This window comes from Rhinoderma darwinii, chromosome 5, assembly GCF_050947455.1.
Source record: "Rhinoderma darwinii isolate aRhiDar2 chromosome 5, aRhiDar2.hap1, whole genome shotgun sequence".
Classification (NCBI taxonomy): Eukaryota; Metazoa; Chordata; class Amphibia; order Anura; family Rhinodermatidae; genus Rhinoderma; species Rhinoderma darwinii.
This window is the reverse complement of record NC_134691.1, coordinates 175,507,769-175,523,401: the sequence shown is the minus strand read 5'-3', so window position 1 is coordinate 175,523,401 and position 15,633 is coordinate 175,507,769.

Sequence of the window (15,633 nt, the reverse complement as noted above, 5' to 3'; positions counted from 1 at the left end):
ACCCTTCTTTTCAGATGTCATCATGACATAATTTACAAACCATGCCCCTCAAAAGACTTTGACATTGACTTGTTTGTTTAACCCTTTTTTCCACTTATTTTAATACACAACTTTGTGATGATGTTGTCGTTATATTCAGTGGCATAGTTAAAGAGGTCGCAGCGGTGACAAATGCAATTGAGCCACAAAGCCAGGGGGCCCATGGCCCCCTGTAACCCGTCTATTCACAGTTACTGTAGTAAGCTCAGGGAGTTAAATGCATGGCTTAAGTCTTGGTGTAGAGGAGAAGGCTTTGGGTTCCTAGAGCACTGGGCTGACTTTTCATTGGGGTACAAACTGTATTCTGCAGATGATTTGCACCTAAATGGAAGGGGGTCCGCTGTGCTGGGAGAGATAATTCTAGCTGGGGTGGCGGAGTATTTAAACTAGGGCTGAGGAGGAAGGTCAATGTAGAAAATAAAGGGGTAGTCAGGTTAGAGAGGGGTCAGAGTATAGTGGTGGGGGGAGAAACAGACTGTGGGGAGAGGACTAGGCAACAGGATAGGGAGATCTTTTTTTTTACAAAACAGCAATGAAAATGAAAATAAAAATGCCCAAATAATGTCAAATAATCACATTTCTGATACTGAAAGTGAAAAACTGAAAGACAAGTTAAAGTGTATGTTCACAAATGGCAGAAGTCTAGCAAGCAAAATGGGGGAGCTGGAGGCCTTGATACTGGAAGAAAATATAGATATAGTTGGTGTTGCTGAAACATGGCTGGACGCTTCTCATGACTGGGCTGTAAATGTACAGGGTTTTACACTTTTTCGTCAACACAGGACATATAGGAAAGGCGGTGGTATATGTCTGTATGTGAGATGTGATATGAAGGTGAGTGTGAAAGAGACATTAGAGGGTGAAGATTGTGAGGAGGTTGAAACCTTGTGGGTGAAACTAGAAAGGGAGGTAAACACTGAAATAATTACTTTTGGTGCAATCTATAGACCCCCCCCCAATATAGCTGAGAAGATGGAAGGTCAGCTATATAAACAGATGGAGCGGGCTGCACAGGCTGGTACTGTAGTGATAATGGGAGATTTTAGTTACCGGGATATTAATTGGAGTCATGGTTCGGCTTCAACTGCAAAGGAGAGACATTTCCTCAACTTGTTGCAGGAAAATTTTATGGGCCAGTTTGTGAAAGAAGCGACAAGAGGTGAAGCTCTGTTGGATCTGGTCATTTCTAATAATGCAGAGCTTGTTGGGAATGTCAATTTTCGTGAAAACCTCGGTAACAGTAATCATAATATAGTTATACTTTACCTATACTGTAAAAAACAAACAGGCTGGGAGGGCAAAAGCACTTAATTTTAAGAAGGCCAATTTCCCCAGGATGAGGGCTGCAATTCAGGATATAGACTAGGAAGAACTAATGTCAAATAATGGTACAAATGATAAATGGGAGATTTTCAAATCTTCTTTGGTTAATAATAGTGCAAAATGTATTTATATAGGTAACAAGTATAAACGACTAAAAATAAACCCCACATGGCTTACACCTTCTGTAAAAAGGGCATTTGAAAAATACAAATCTAAGGGTACATCTGTAGCCTTTTTAAATTATAAAGAGCGTAATAAAATCTGTAAAAACGTAATTAAATTAGCAAAAATACAAAATGAAAGGCAGGTGGCCAAGGATAGTAAAACAAATCCCCAAAAATTCAAGTATATAAATGCAAAAAAGTCAAGGTCTGAACATGTAGGACCCTAAGATAGTGGTAATGGGGAGTTGGTCACAGGGGATAAAGAGAAGGCAGAGTTACTAAATGGGTTCGTTAGCTCTGTATATACAACAGAAGAAAGAGCAGCTGATATAGCTGGTGCCAGTGCTGTTAATATACTGAATTAGATGAATGTAGATATGGTCCAAGCTAAATTAAGTAAAATTAATGTACACAAGGCCCCGGGACCAGATGGGTTACACCCTAGAGTTTTTAAAGAGCCTAGTTTAGTTATTTGAGTTCCCTTCTTCATATTATTCAGAGATTCTCTAGTGACTGGTATAGTGCCAAGGGACTGGCGCAGGGATAATGTGGTGCCTATTTTCAAAAAGGGCTCTAGTTCTTCCCCGGGTAATTATAGACCAGTAAGCTTAACATCCATCGTGGGGAAAATTATCAAACTAACCTGATTTATTTTTATGAAGAGGTGAGCAGAAGCCTAGACAGAGGGGCCGCTGTGGATATAGTGTTTCTGGACTTTGTAAAGGCATTTGACACTGTCCCTCATAGATGTCTAATATAGTTTAGTTTGTAATTGGATTGAGAATTGGCTCAAGGACCATATCCAGAGAGTTGTGGTCAATGATTTCTACTCTGAATGTACCCCGGTTAAAAGTGGTGTACCCCAGGGTTCAGTGCTGGGACCACTATTATTCAACTGATGTATTAATGATATAGAGCAGGGGTCTCAAGCACGCGGCCCGCGGGCCGCATGCGGCCCCTGGGGCTGTCATTTGCGGCCCGCGGGACACAGAGCCGCTAGTATTGTCTCTGCTCCGAGACTCCGGAATTCCCTGACATCGCTGTCCACATATGAACAGCGATGTCTGGGGCTTCCCCAGAGCCGGAGTCCTGCGCAGAGCGCTAGTATCGGCTCTGCTCCGGGACTCTGTGGAATTCCCTGACATCGCTGTCCATATATGGACAGTGTGTCAGGGTCTTCCCCAGAGCGGAGTCCCGAGCAGAGCTATTACAGGCTCTGCACTGGGACTCTGTGGAATTCCCTGACTTCGCTGTCCATATATGGACAGTGTGTCGGGGTCTTCCCAAGAGCGGAGTCCCGAGCAGAGTGCTAGTACAGGCGCTGCTCCAGGACTCTGTGCAATTCCGTGACATCGCTGTCCATATATGGAAAGTGTGTCAGGGTCTTCTACAGAGCGGAGTCCCGGGCAGAGCACTAGTATAGTATCTGCTCCGGGACTCTGTGGAATTCCCTGACATCACTGTCCATACATCGACAATAAAGTCAGGGGCTTCCCCAGAGCAGGAGTCCCAGTGATGTCAGGACCACAGCTTGAGTCCCAGGAAGAGCCTACTAGCGCTTTGCCCGGGACTCCAGCTCTGGGGTTGCCCCTGACATCTCTGTCCATATATGGACAGTGATGTCAGGAGCAGAGCTGGAATCCCGGGCAGAGTGCTAGAAGCGGCTCTGCTCTGGGACTCCAGCTCTGGGCAAGCCCCTGACATTACTGTGGCAGCATCTGCGGAGGGCACTGTGGCAGTATCTGCGAAAGGCACTGGGGTAGCATCTATGGAGGGCACTGTTGCAGCATCTATGGAGGGCACTGTGGCAGCATCTACGGAGGGCAGAGTGGCAGCATCTACAGAGGACACTGTGGCAGCATCTACAGAGGGCACTGTGGCAGCATCTACAGCGGGAACTGTGGCAGCATCTACAGAGGGCACTGTGGCAGCATCTACAGAGGGCACTGTGGCAGCATCTACAGAGGGCACTGTGGCTGCATCTACAGAGGGCACTGTGGCAGCATCTACAGAGGGCACTGTGGCTGCATCTACAGAGGGCACTGTGGCAATATCTAGGGGTGTGTTGCATTATCTACAGAGGGCACTGTGGCATTATCTACAGAGGGCACTATGGCATTATCTATGTGTGTGTTGCATTATCTACAGAGGGCACTGTGGCAGCATCTACAGAGGTCTCTGTGGTAGCATCTACAGAGGGCACTGCGGCAGCATCCACAGAGAGCACTGCGGCAGCATCCACAGAGGGTACTGCGGCAGCATCCACAAAGGGCACTGCGGCAGCATCCACAGAGGGCACTGCGGCAGCATCCACAGAGGGCACTGCGGCAGCATCTACAGAGGGCACTGCGGCATTATCTACAGAGGGCACTATGGCATTATCTATGTGTGTGTTGCATTATCTACAGAGGGCACTGTGGCAGCATCTACAGAGGTCTCTGGGGTAGCATCTACAGAGGGCACTGCGGCAGCATCCACAGAGAGCACTGCGGCAGCATCCACAGAGGGTACTGCGGCAGCATCCACAGAGGGCACTGCGGCAGCATCCACAGAGGGCACTGCGGCAGCATCCACAGAGGGCACTGCGGCAGCATCCACAGAGGGCACTGCGGCAGCATCCACAGAGGGCACTGCGGCAGCATCTACAGAGGGCACTGCGGCAGTATCTACAGAGGCCACTGTGGCAGTATCTACAGAGGGCACTGTGACAGCATCTACAGAGGGCACTGTGGCTGCATCTACAGAGGGCACTGTGGCAGCATCTACAGAGGGCACTGTGGCTGCATCTACAGAGGGCACTGTAGCAATATCTAGGGGTGTGTTGCATTATCTACAGAGGGCACTGTGGCATTATCTACAGAGGGCACTATGGCATTATCTATGTGTGTGTTGCATTATCTACAGAGGGCACTGTGGCAGCATCTACAGAGGTCTCTGGGGTAGCATCTACAGAGGGCACTGCGGCAGCATCCACAGAGAGCACTGCGGCAGCATCCACAGAGGGTACTGCGGCAGCATCCACAGAGGGCACTGCGGCAGCATCCACAGAGGGCACTGCGGCAGCATCCACAGAGGGCACTGCGGCAGCATCCACAGAGGGCACTGCGGCAGCATCCACAGAGGGCACTGCGGCAGCATCCACAGAGGGCACTGCGGCAGCATCTACAGAGGGCACTGCGGCAGTATCTACAGAGGCCACTGTGGCAGTATCTACAGAGGGCACTGTGACAGCATCTACAGAGGGCACTGTGGCTGCATCTACAGAGGGCACTGTGGCAGCATCTACAGAGGGCACTGTGGCTGCATCTACAGAGGGCACTGTGGCAATATCTAGGGGTGTGTTGCATTATCTACAGAGGGCACTGTGGCATTATCTACAGAGGGCACTATGGCATTATCTATGTGTGTGTTGCATTATCTACAGAGGGCACTGTGGCAGCATCTACAGAGGTCTCTGGGGTAGCATCTACAGAGGGCACTGCGGCAGCATCCACAGAGAGCACTGCGGCAGCATCCACAGAGGGTACTGCGGCAGCATCCACAGAGGGCACTGCGGCAGCATCCACAGAGGGCACTGCGGCAGCATCCACAGAGGGCACTGCGGCAGCATCCACAGAGGGCACTGCGGCAGCATCCACAGAGGGCACTGCGGCAGCATCCACAGAGGGCACTGCGGCAGCATCTACAGAGGGCACTGCGGCAGTATCTACAGAGGCCACTGTGGCAGTATCTACAGAGGGCACTGTGACAGCATCTACAGAGGGCACTATGGCAGCATCTACAGAGGGCACTGTGGCACTATCTAATAAGGGGCTGCCCAATCTTGACATGTGTGTCTGCCAAACACTGCAAACTGAGCCGCCAGACTGCATTTAGCGACACTTAAACTGGAAAACTGGATTGTTGAAATAAGCAAGTGGAGAAATATCTCAAATTTTAAACCTAGCGGTATTATTATAGTAATGTAGTATTAATTATATAGTAATGTAGTATTATTATTATAGTAATATAGTGTTATAGTAGTTCAAATAAGTAATTTATTAACAATAATTTTGTATTGTATCAAATTTTAAAGTAATGCGGCCCGTCAACTTCCCATTTTTTCTATATGCAGCCCAATTACCCTGCCGAGTTTGAGACCCCTGATATAGAGGATGGGATCAATAGCACTATTTCTATTTTTGCAGATGACACCAAGCTATGTAATATAGTTCAGTCTATGGAAGATGTTTTTGAATTGCAAGCGGATTTAAACAAACTAAGTGCTTGGGCATCCAGTTGGCAAATTAAGTTTAATGTAGATAAATGTAAAGTTATGCATCTGGGTACCAACAACCTGCATGCATCATATGTCCTAGGGTGAGCTACACTGGGGGAGTCACTTGTTGAGAAGGATCTGGGTGTACTTGTAAATTATAAACTAAATAACAGCATGCAATGTCAATCAGCTGCTTCAAAGGCCTGCAAAATATTGTTGTGTATTAAAAGAGGCATGGACTAGTGGGACAGGGATGTAATATTACCACTTTACAAAGCATTAGTGAGGTCTCATCTAGAATATGCAGTTCAGTTCTGGGCTCCAGTTCATAGAAAGGATGCCCTGGAGTTGGAAAAAATACAAAGAAGACCAACGAAGCTAATAAGGGGCATGGAGAATCTAAGTTATGAGGAAAGATTAAAATAATTATACCTATTTAGTCTTGAAAAAAAGTGGACTAAGGGGGGACATGATGGCACATACAAAAAATATGGTGAAATCCTGTTCCATGTAAAACCCCCTCAAAAAACAAGGGGGCACACCATCCGTCTGTAGAAAAAAAGGTTCCTTCTGCAGAGGCGACAAGCCTTCTATACTGTGAGAACTGTGAATTTATGGAATAGTCTACTGCAGGTGCTGGTCACAGCAGGGAGAGTAGATGGCTTTAAAAAAGGCTTAGATAATTTCCTATAACAAAAAAATATTAGCTCCTAGGTGTAGAAATTTTTACCTTCCCTTTTCCCATCCCTTGGTTAAACTTGATGGACATGTGTCTTTTTTTCAACCGTACTAACTATGTAACTATGTAACCCGGGCCTATGTAGTCAACTACTTGGGCCCCTGTTACTACAGTAACAGTATACTTATCCACCTCACTTCTGAGTCGCTGAATGGCGTCAGGGCCCCTCGCTGTGCCCGGAGATGAAGAGGACCCGATTCAGGAGCGAGGAGGGTAAGAATATAAGAATATTGGCTGCTGGCCCCTTTATATAATCCTATAATGTGAGATACTGTCTACTGGGGCCCTGTATCTAATCCTATCATGTGTCATACTGTCTGCTTGGACCCTGTATCTAATCCCATCAAGCTGCATCTTAGCTGTAACTTGAATGGGTCCTAGCTGCAATACCAAACACAGCCCATGGACAAGAGTGATGGTGTTTCAGCTTAACCCGTTAAACGGTAAAGAAAATTAACCGTGTTATGTTTGCAACCAATGAAAATACAATTATTTTGCAGGTAATGCTAAATTTGTACAATTATTTTGCAGGTAAATACATGCTGAAACAAAGTAACATTATAATCACATGCTAAATATTAGTGTGGGGCAAGTAATGAATATATGACCTTCCTCAACACAGGGCCTTTACGATACAAGAGACTTACCATAATTTACGCAAGAAACTGACGTAATATATGGCACAAATCTACGCCTGCTCAGAGCATTTGCATTTCTGTCACACAGATAGTCAAAAATGTGCCAGTCTTGTATTCTAGTTATGGTAATATTAAGCTATATGTATATGTATATATATAAAAATAAGTTTTTTACTGGATTGCTGTGGCGGATGCCTCTGATGGATACTATCTGTTGGCAATTTGTTTTACTTTATATCGTGAGATTGTAATGAATTGGTATGATGACAAATTGTATAACTTAACAGAATTCAGGAAAAGTTAAGGGTGGACTTACTGTATGAAATAATTTTGTTTTATTGTCCCTGGGAATCAGGGTGGGTTCTCAATTCCTAATCTTAAATTATACTTTGTTGCCTCCCAGCTTCAGCATCTCATGGATTCAACTACCATCGATTATTTTGGAATATTTCTAAATATTTCAATATGGAAAATAATTTTCATGCATTGTAATCAGGACAACTAAGTTGGAAGGAATATGATACATTTCCACTGTTCACTTTATTTGTAAGGTTTGGGGAACGTTGAAATACAGTTTGTTAATCATTTATACTGTAGTATCCCATAATTAGGACAAAAAGACTGTTCTGTCTTTTGTAGAAAGAAGAGTTCTTTCATACTGTATGTCTCTCGACTCTTTCCTAGTGGTACAATTAGATGTGTCAGATGACGTACAGATGTGTCCACCCTTACCTTTGCTTGAATTTGGTTAAGCACTTGTTACGGCCGCGGTCACTGACCGCAAACTTCACTTACCTGCCTCCCACAGATCTTCCTCTTCCTGCCGGCATCTTCCTCCCCAGAGACGTCGGCACATGTGCCCGCTCTGTCCCATAGTGATCACTAGAGGGTGCGCGCAAGCTGGTTCCTGGCCTTAAAGGGCCAGCGCGCACATATGTAAATAATTAATTAATTATTCCCTGATCACCCTGAGCTATAAAGAGGGCCCTGCCCTTCCGATCCTTGCCTGACCATTGTTAGTTAATCCCACGTTAGTTTTTGCAAATGGTTCCTTAGTGTTATCCTGTTCCCGTTGTTTCCCGTGCCCTGCTACCTGTATCCTGTATCCCGTGCTGTATTATAGTTCCTGAGCCTGTTTAGTGATTGGAGTCAGGTCCGGCTACAGCCGTTGTCATCCGCCACGTCTGGCGCAAACTACTGCACCTGTTGTCATCCGCCCCGTCTGGCGCAACCTACTGCACGGGTGTCTACCACCATGTCTGGCGCAACCTGCTGCACCTACTACCATCCATGCCAGAGTCCCTGTCACCATCTGGACTATTTCAGGTACTCTTGTGCTACGAACTTGTATAGACTCTTGCATAAACTGTGACTTGGCAAGCTACCTTTCCACTACGGCATTTATTTTTTTTCATCTCTTTAAAAGCCGGTCATCTTGCATTACAGATCGCAGGATATGTTGAGATAAGAGGAATGGTAAGGCAGAGCACATCTGTATTAAGAACTTAGTTCTCTTTGACAGAAAAATACTTTTTGGGATATTTACAGCTTTATTTTGCATTATGTTTTAAACTAAAAATTGAATTATTAGTGAGTATTCAGCCATTAACCCCTTAATGACCAGCCTATTTTAGACCTTAATGACCAAGCCATTTTTTACGTTTTTCCATCGTTGCATTTCAAGAGCTATAACTCTTTTATTTTTGCGTCGACATAGCTGTATAAGGTCTTGTTTTTTGCGGGACAAGTTGTACTTTTTAATAGCACCATTTTGGGGGACATATTATTTATTGATTAACTTTTATTCACTTTTGTTTGGGGGGGAATAGAAAAAAGCCTGAAATTTCGCCACTCTTTTTCGCGTCTTAAATCAACGGCGTTTACCGTGTGATATAAATAACACCATAACTTTATTCAGCGGGTTGTTACGATTGCAACGATACCAAATTTGTATAGTTTTTGTATGTTTTACTACTTTTACACAGTAAAAACGCTTTTCTTTCAAAATTATTTGTTTTTGTGTCTCCATATTTGAAGAGCCGTAACGTTTTCATTTTTTCGCCGATGCGGTTGTCTGAGGGCTTTTTTTTTGCGGGAAGACTTGTAGTTTTTATTGGTATCATTTTTGAGTAGATGCGACTTTTTGATCCCTTTTTATAAAAAATATTTAAAGTCAGGATTCACAGAAAACAGCAATTTTTCCATAGTTTTTTATAACATTTTTTACGGCGTTCACCGTGCAGGTTAAATAATGTTATATATTTATAGTCGGGGTCGTTACGGACGCGGCGATACCAAATACGTGTAACTTTTTTACTTTATTTTGGTTTTTTAATAGTAAAGCATTTTGTAAGGGGAAAAGCTGGGTTTTTCATTTTTTTTCACATTTTTTTTTTCACATTTTTTTTTTCACATTTTTTTTTTCATTAACTTTATTAAACTTTTTTTTTACTTTTTTACTAGTCCCATTAGGGGACTATAATATGCGATTCTCCGATCGCTATTGTAATACACTGCAATACTTTTGTATTGCAGTGTATTACTGCCTGTCCGTTTTAAACGGCCAGGCATCTGCTAGGTCATGCCTCCGGCATGATCTAGCAGGCATTCACTCCAGGCAGCCTGGGGGCCTTTATTAGACCCCCGGCTGCCATTAGAGACACAGACACTCGGCGATTGTATCGCCGGGTGTCGGTTGGGGAGAGAGGGAGCTATTGCGCACCGCATCTGAAGGGTTAAACGGGTGAGATCGATACTAATATCGATCTCACCCGGCAGAGCAGGGACGCTCCCAGCCCTCAGCTGCCTCTAGCAGCCGAGAGCAGGGAGATTTGACACTCCCTGCTCTGTTTACTTTATCCTGATGCAGTGCCGTAAAAAGGCTTATGCATCAGAATAAAGCCCGTTAGTGGCCGCCGTTAAAAGGCGTATTGGCGTCACTAACGGGTTAAAGATTATATCATCTCTTCCAAAACATGGAAAGGAGGTACTGGGGTACTATATGTACTTATTAATAAGTCCGGATGTTAAATGGCATAATGTGTTGAAATCAAATAATTCTTCTTCACTTAACAACTTCCCGCAAAATGACGGGTCTGGTACGTTGGTATTGCAAGCAACTTACCGCAATCCGACATACCAGACACATAATGTGGATGAAGCAGGCACCGGAGCTGTGCTCGCTTCATCTTTAGTGGGTGTCACCTCTAATAAACAGCTGACATCCCGCTGCAATGGCGGCGATCGCAGTTACCGCTGATCTCCGTATTTTAACCCCTTCAATGCGGCGGTCAATGGCGTCCGCCACATTAAAGTGGTTGACAGAGGGAGGGGACTCCCTCTGTACCCCACTACCCCCGTGAGAGATCCTGGGTGCCGATGGTTGCTACAGCAACTAGGAAGCCTAGCAACTGCTTCCTGTCAGCCGGGTACGGAAGCCTATTAGGTCCTGCCCAAGGCAGTACCTAATATGCTCAACTGTCAGATGAAAAATGACAGTTACAATACACTTCACTACATAAGTTGTGCAGTTTATTATACAAGGGATCAGAAGATCAGATCTTCAAGTCCATAAGTAAGCGTAAAAAAAAAATGTAAGAGTTAAAAATAATGTTTAAGAAATAGAAATAAATAAAAGTTTTAAAAAAATAAAACAATAATCGCCCTGTTTCCCTGATCAAGTCCCTTATAATTAGAAAAAAAAATTAAAAAAACGATACATAATAGGTACCGCCACATTCAAGACGGCTTGAGCTATAGAAATATCATGCTATTTTTACCGCATGGTGAACACCGTAAAAAAGAAAAAAAAAAACAATGACAGAATTATTTTTTTGGTCATCTTGTCTCAGAAAAATATAAAATAAAAAGTGATCAAAAAGTTGCAAGTACCCCAAAATTATTCTCACAAAAACTGCAGTTCGTCACAAAAAAAAGCAAGCCCTCCCACAGCGATATCAACAGAAAAAAAAAAAGTTATGGCTGTCAGAAAATGGCGACACTAAAGAATGTTTTTTTTTTAGAAAACAGTATTTTTATTGTGGGAAAGTAGTAAAACGTATAAAACTATATAAACTTGGTATCGCTGTAATCGTACCGACTCACAGAATGAAGTTAACATGTTGTTTATACTGCACGGTGAATGGTGTAAAAAATAAAAAAAACAAAACAGTGCTAGAATTGCTGTTTTTTGGTTTCCTCCTCTCCCCAAAAATTTAATAATTGTCGATAAAAAAAAATTGCATGTACCCCAAAATGGAACCAATAAAAATGACGGCTCGTTACACAAAAGCCAAGCCCTCACACAGCTCTGTCAACGGCAAAATAACACGTTATGACTCCCAAAACGCAATGATGCTAAATGACGGCCCAGACACATTTTTTATTTAGAGTATTTATTCACTAAAAACCCCACATCATCATTTGCTGGACCCCACAGGTGGACACCGTAGATGCAGCGGAGATGAGGAAACTTTAGGGCCTTGTGCTGCTTACAAGGCTAGTGAAGAAGTCAAAGATTAGGCAATACTGAAGCACAGATATTTTGTACAATACCCAAAAAACCCAGCCTGTGCATAAAGGATTGGTTCAAAGTGTGCCACACCAATCCATGGATTATTAATTTTATTATTAATTCACCCCATTATTACATCTTTTTATTATGCCCTGTTGTACTACGCCCAGCTTACATATACCCTGATGTACTCCGCACAGCTTACATATAACCTGATGTACTCCGCCTAGCTTACATATACCCTGATGTACTCCGCCCAGCTTACATATACCCTGATGTACTCCGCACAGCTTACATATAACCTGATGTACTCCGCCCAGTTTACATATACCCTGATGTATTCCACACATCTTACATATACCCTGATGTACTCTGCACAGATTACATATGCCCCCACATTATAAACTGAAATACCAGTAAAACCCGAACAATACTACTACTACCAAGCCATATCTGCGCTCCAAATGCCTGACAGTGTGCCCATATAGCAGTTTATGACCACATATGCAGTATTACTGTATTTTGGAGAATTGGCTTAACAATTTATGGGGTGTTTGTCTCCGGTGTCACAAGCTGCAAAAGGAATGCCTGCAGGCAAACAAAAAACCTTATTTCCTGACTACCCACAATGGAATAGGAAAATAAACTAAAACATTTTTATTAGGCTACTTGTAGCAAAAGACAGACCACATAAACGTCAGTTTAAAATTATCACTGTCAAAGTGCCGAAGTGAAAGTGAAAACAGCCAGCTAGAGAGCTCGGCAGATCATTCAAACGGCCAGGGTGAATACTGACTGATTTAGAGTCAGTTACGAGGTGGGAGCCACACTTAGTGAATCGGCATTAAATTCGGCTAGGACAGGAGTTAAAAACACACTTTAAAGCCCCCCCGACATGTTTCGCTAGCTAGTAGCGTCCTCAGGGGTACATGGGGCTAATGGCGACGCGGCGAGAAAACAGACACTCTTATGGCAATGTGGAGTGACGTAGATGGAGGGCGGGTATGCGAACGGGCCGCCAATCAGACACTTCAGGAGAACGCAGACACCAAATGGAGCAGCCCAGCCAATAAAGATCACTATAGTAAAGGACCAATAGGAGGCAACGAGCGACACAGGTATACTGCCGATAAGACTGGATTAGTTCGTGAGAACGCGCATGAGCAGTAAGCCATAACAGGGACTTAGAAAAATACTGAGAGACGAAACTACCTCAGAGATCGGCGCAAGCGCCGTAGCTAACAATAAGGACATAGAAAAGACGCCCCATAATATATTCCTTCAAAATAGACGCGCATGCGCTATGGCATATAATAGGCACTTATAGAAATGATAGGCACTAAAGGCAACAGCAGAAAGTATTGTAAGTCGGAGCAAGCGCCGTAGCTGTCAGTCCGGACTTAGAAAAAGCACATAACGGTATTATCATATTAGCTGCACGCGTGCGCAGTGATGCTTATACCGGACTTAGAAAAATAGTGGCAGAAACAGAATTGTAAACAATCGGCGCAAGCGCCATAGCTGTAATTAGAAACTTAGTGCCGATGTATAGTCGACATTGCCAGATTGGTGTAGGAAAGGTGCGCTAGCGCAATATAACATAATAGGGACTTAGAAGAGTATAGATAGCTACAGTAACTTAACAAACCGGCGTGTGCGCCGTAACTGTCAGCTGGCCCTTGACACAGAGAGTAGTGATGTCCCCCGTTTAGGAATGGTAAAGGGCGCCCGATCGGGGCTGCAGGGGCAGTCCACGTCATACACAACTGCACAGCACAATCGGAGGGGAACAAAACAATACGCAATCAGACAGAATATTCAGAATAAACATAAACATAGATGTCAAGAATGTCCCTCCCATTCTCAGTCACAGACCCTAGTGACATCGGCCCTCCCGCTAGGGCATCCAAGGGTATGCCCACAATGGTGCACCCATCCGTGATCGGCACAGCCAATATCCCAGTGGGGATAATACGTACTCCATATGTAGATGAATTCTTTAATGTATATAATAAATATAATAGAACAAAAATAATACTCGCGGCCGCACAATAAGAGACATATATGGTCATAAATGGTGATTCCATAGTAAAATACACGATAGTATATAAAGAGATAGAGCCGCCCTATTAAGAGGGGGCAAAATTTACATAATAGAGGCGATTAATCTAAACCAAAAGCACCAACTGATCGTATATGAGTATAAACGATACAGAGATTATAAGGAATAACAATAGACAATGGAGACATCCATACAGTACATGAAGGGAATTGCGAAACGAATCAAAGAAAGGCACTATAGGTGAAACCCTCATTTAAACCCTGAGGGGTCATGGTACCAAGGCGGTGGATCCAACGTGCTTCCTCCTGTAGGAGTTTTCGATCTAGGTTGCCAGCCCTGGGTCCCAATTTTAGTTGTTCAATGCCCCAAAATTGGAGTAGCTTGGGGTTATCCGAATGGAACCTATGCATATGTCTAGAGAGAGTGGTATCCTCTTTAAGGTTGATGGTACTAAGATGTCTCGATACTCTCCTCCTCAATTCCTGCAGGGTCTTACCGACATATAATTTCGGGCAGGGACATTTAGCCAAGTAGATAATCCCGCTACTCTGGCAATTAAGAAATTGCTTAATGTGATATAGTCTATTATCTGAGGGGTTAGTGAAACTTCTAACTCTAGGCATCAGAGGACAGAAGGAACACCTACCGCAGGGGTGGAAACCAGTTACAGGTGATTTTAGCCAAGTAGATGGTGTGTTGCGGGAGATGGGGGAATAATGGCTATGTACCAAAAAATCACGAAGATTTTTACCCCTACGATAGGTAATAGCAGGGTTGGCCGGGAGTACTTCCACTAGATCTGGGTCAGCGGTAAGGATAGACCAATGTCTCCTTAAAACGCCAACCACCTGGGAGGAGCATACGTCAAAAGTGGCAATGCACCGAATGGCATTGGACGATGGTGGCAATACGGATACAGCACCTCTCTCGGAGAGTAGTTCAGATCTTTGAGATGCCCTGGCCCTAGCATAAGCCCTATGAAGCCACTTTTTAGGATAACCCCGTGCCAAAAATTTATGGTAAAGACCATCGCATTCTTTCTGAAAAGATGACTCATCAGAACAGTTGCGTTTGGCTCGTAGGTATTGACCAATAGGTATCCCTCTCTTCAGGGCAGGTGGGTGATGGCTGTTCCAGTGCAGGAAACTGTTGGTCGCTGTAGCTTTACGGAATATATCAGTTTGGACACCGCCAACAGGGTCCAAAGAGATCTTAAGGTCAAGAAAATCAATTACCCGATCGTTTATATCAAAGGTGAATTTCATACCAATAGAATTGGTGTTGAGCATAGACATGAAGTCGGTGAAGATGTTGACATCCCCATCCCAAAGGATGAGAATGTCATCGATATATCTGCCCCAGAAGGAGATATGTGACGTAAAGAAAAGTAGATCGTCGGAAAAAACAATGGTGTCTTCCCACCAACCCAAGAAAAGGTTGGCATAGGAAGGTGCACAGACAGTGCCCATGGCCGTGCCTTTTATCTGATGATAATATTTGGCATCAAAAGTGAAAAAATTATGAGTGAGCAAAAAACGTAATAGTGATAGAACGAAATTATTATGACGATGAAATTGGGTGCCTTTGGTGCTCAAAAAATATTTAACTGCAGTGAGACCTAGGTCGTGCTGAATGTTAGTGTACAATGACTCCACGTCTATGCTCGCCAAAAGAGTGGTGGGGGTGACATTGATCTCTTGAATCCTGGTGACGGTGTCCTTAGTATCCTTAAGGTAAGATGACAGAGCAGAGACAAAAGGGGACAGAATCTCGTCCACATAAAGACTTATGCCCTGTGTAAGGTTGTCGTTTCCCGACACTATAGGTCTGCCAGGGATAGGGTTCTTGTTTTTATGAACCTTTGGTAAGGCGTAAAAAGTTGCAAGGGTGGGAGTAG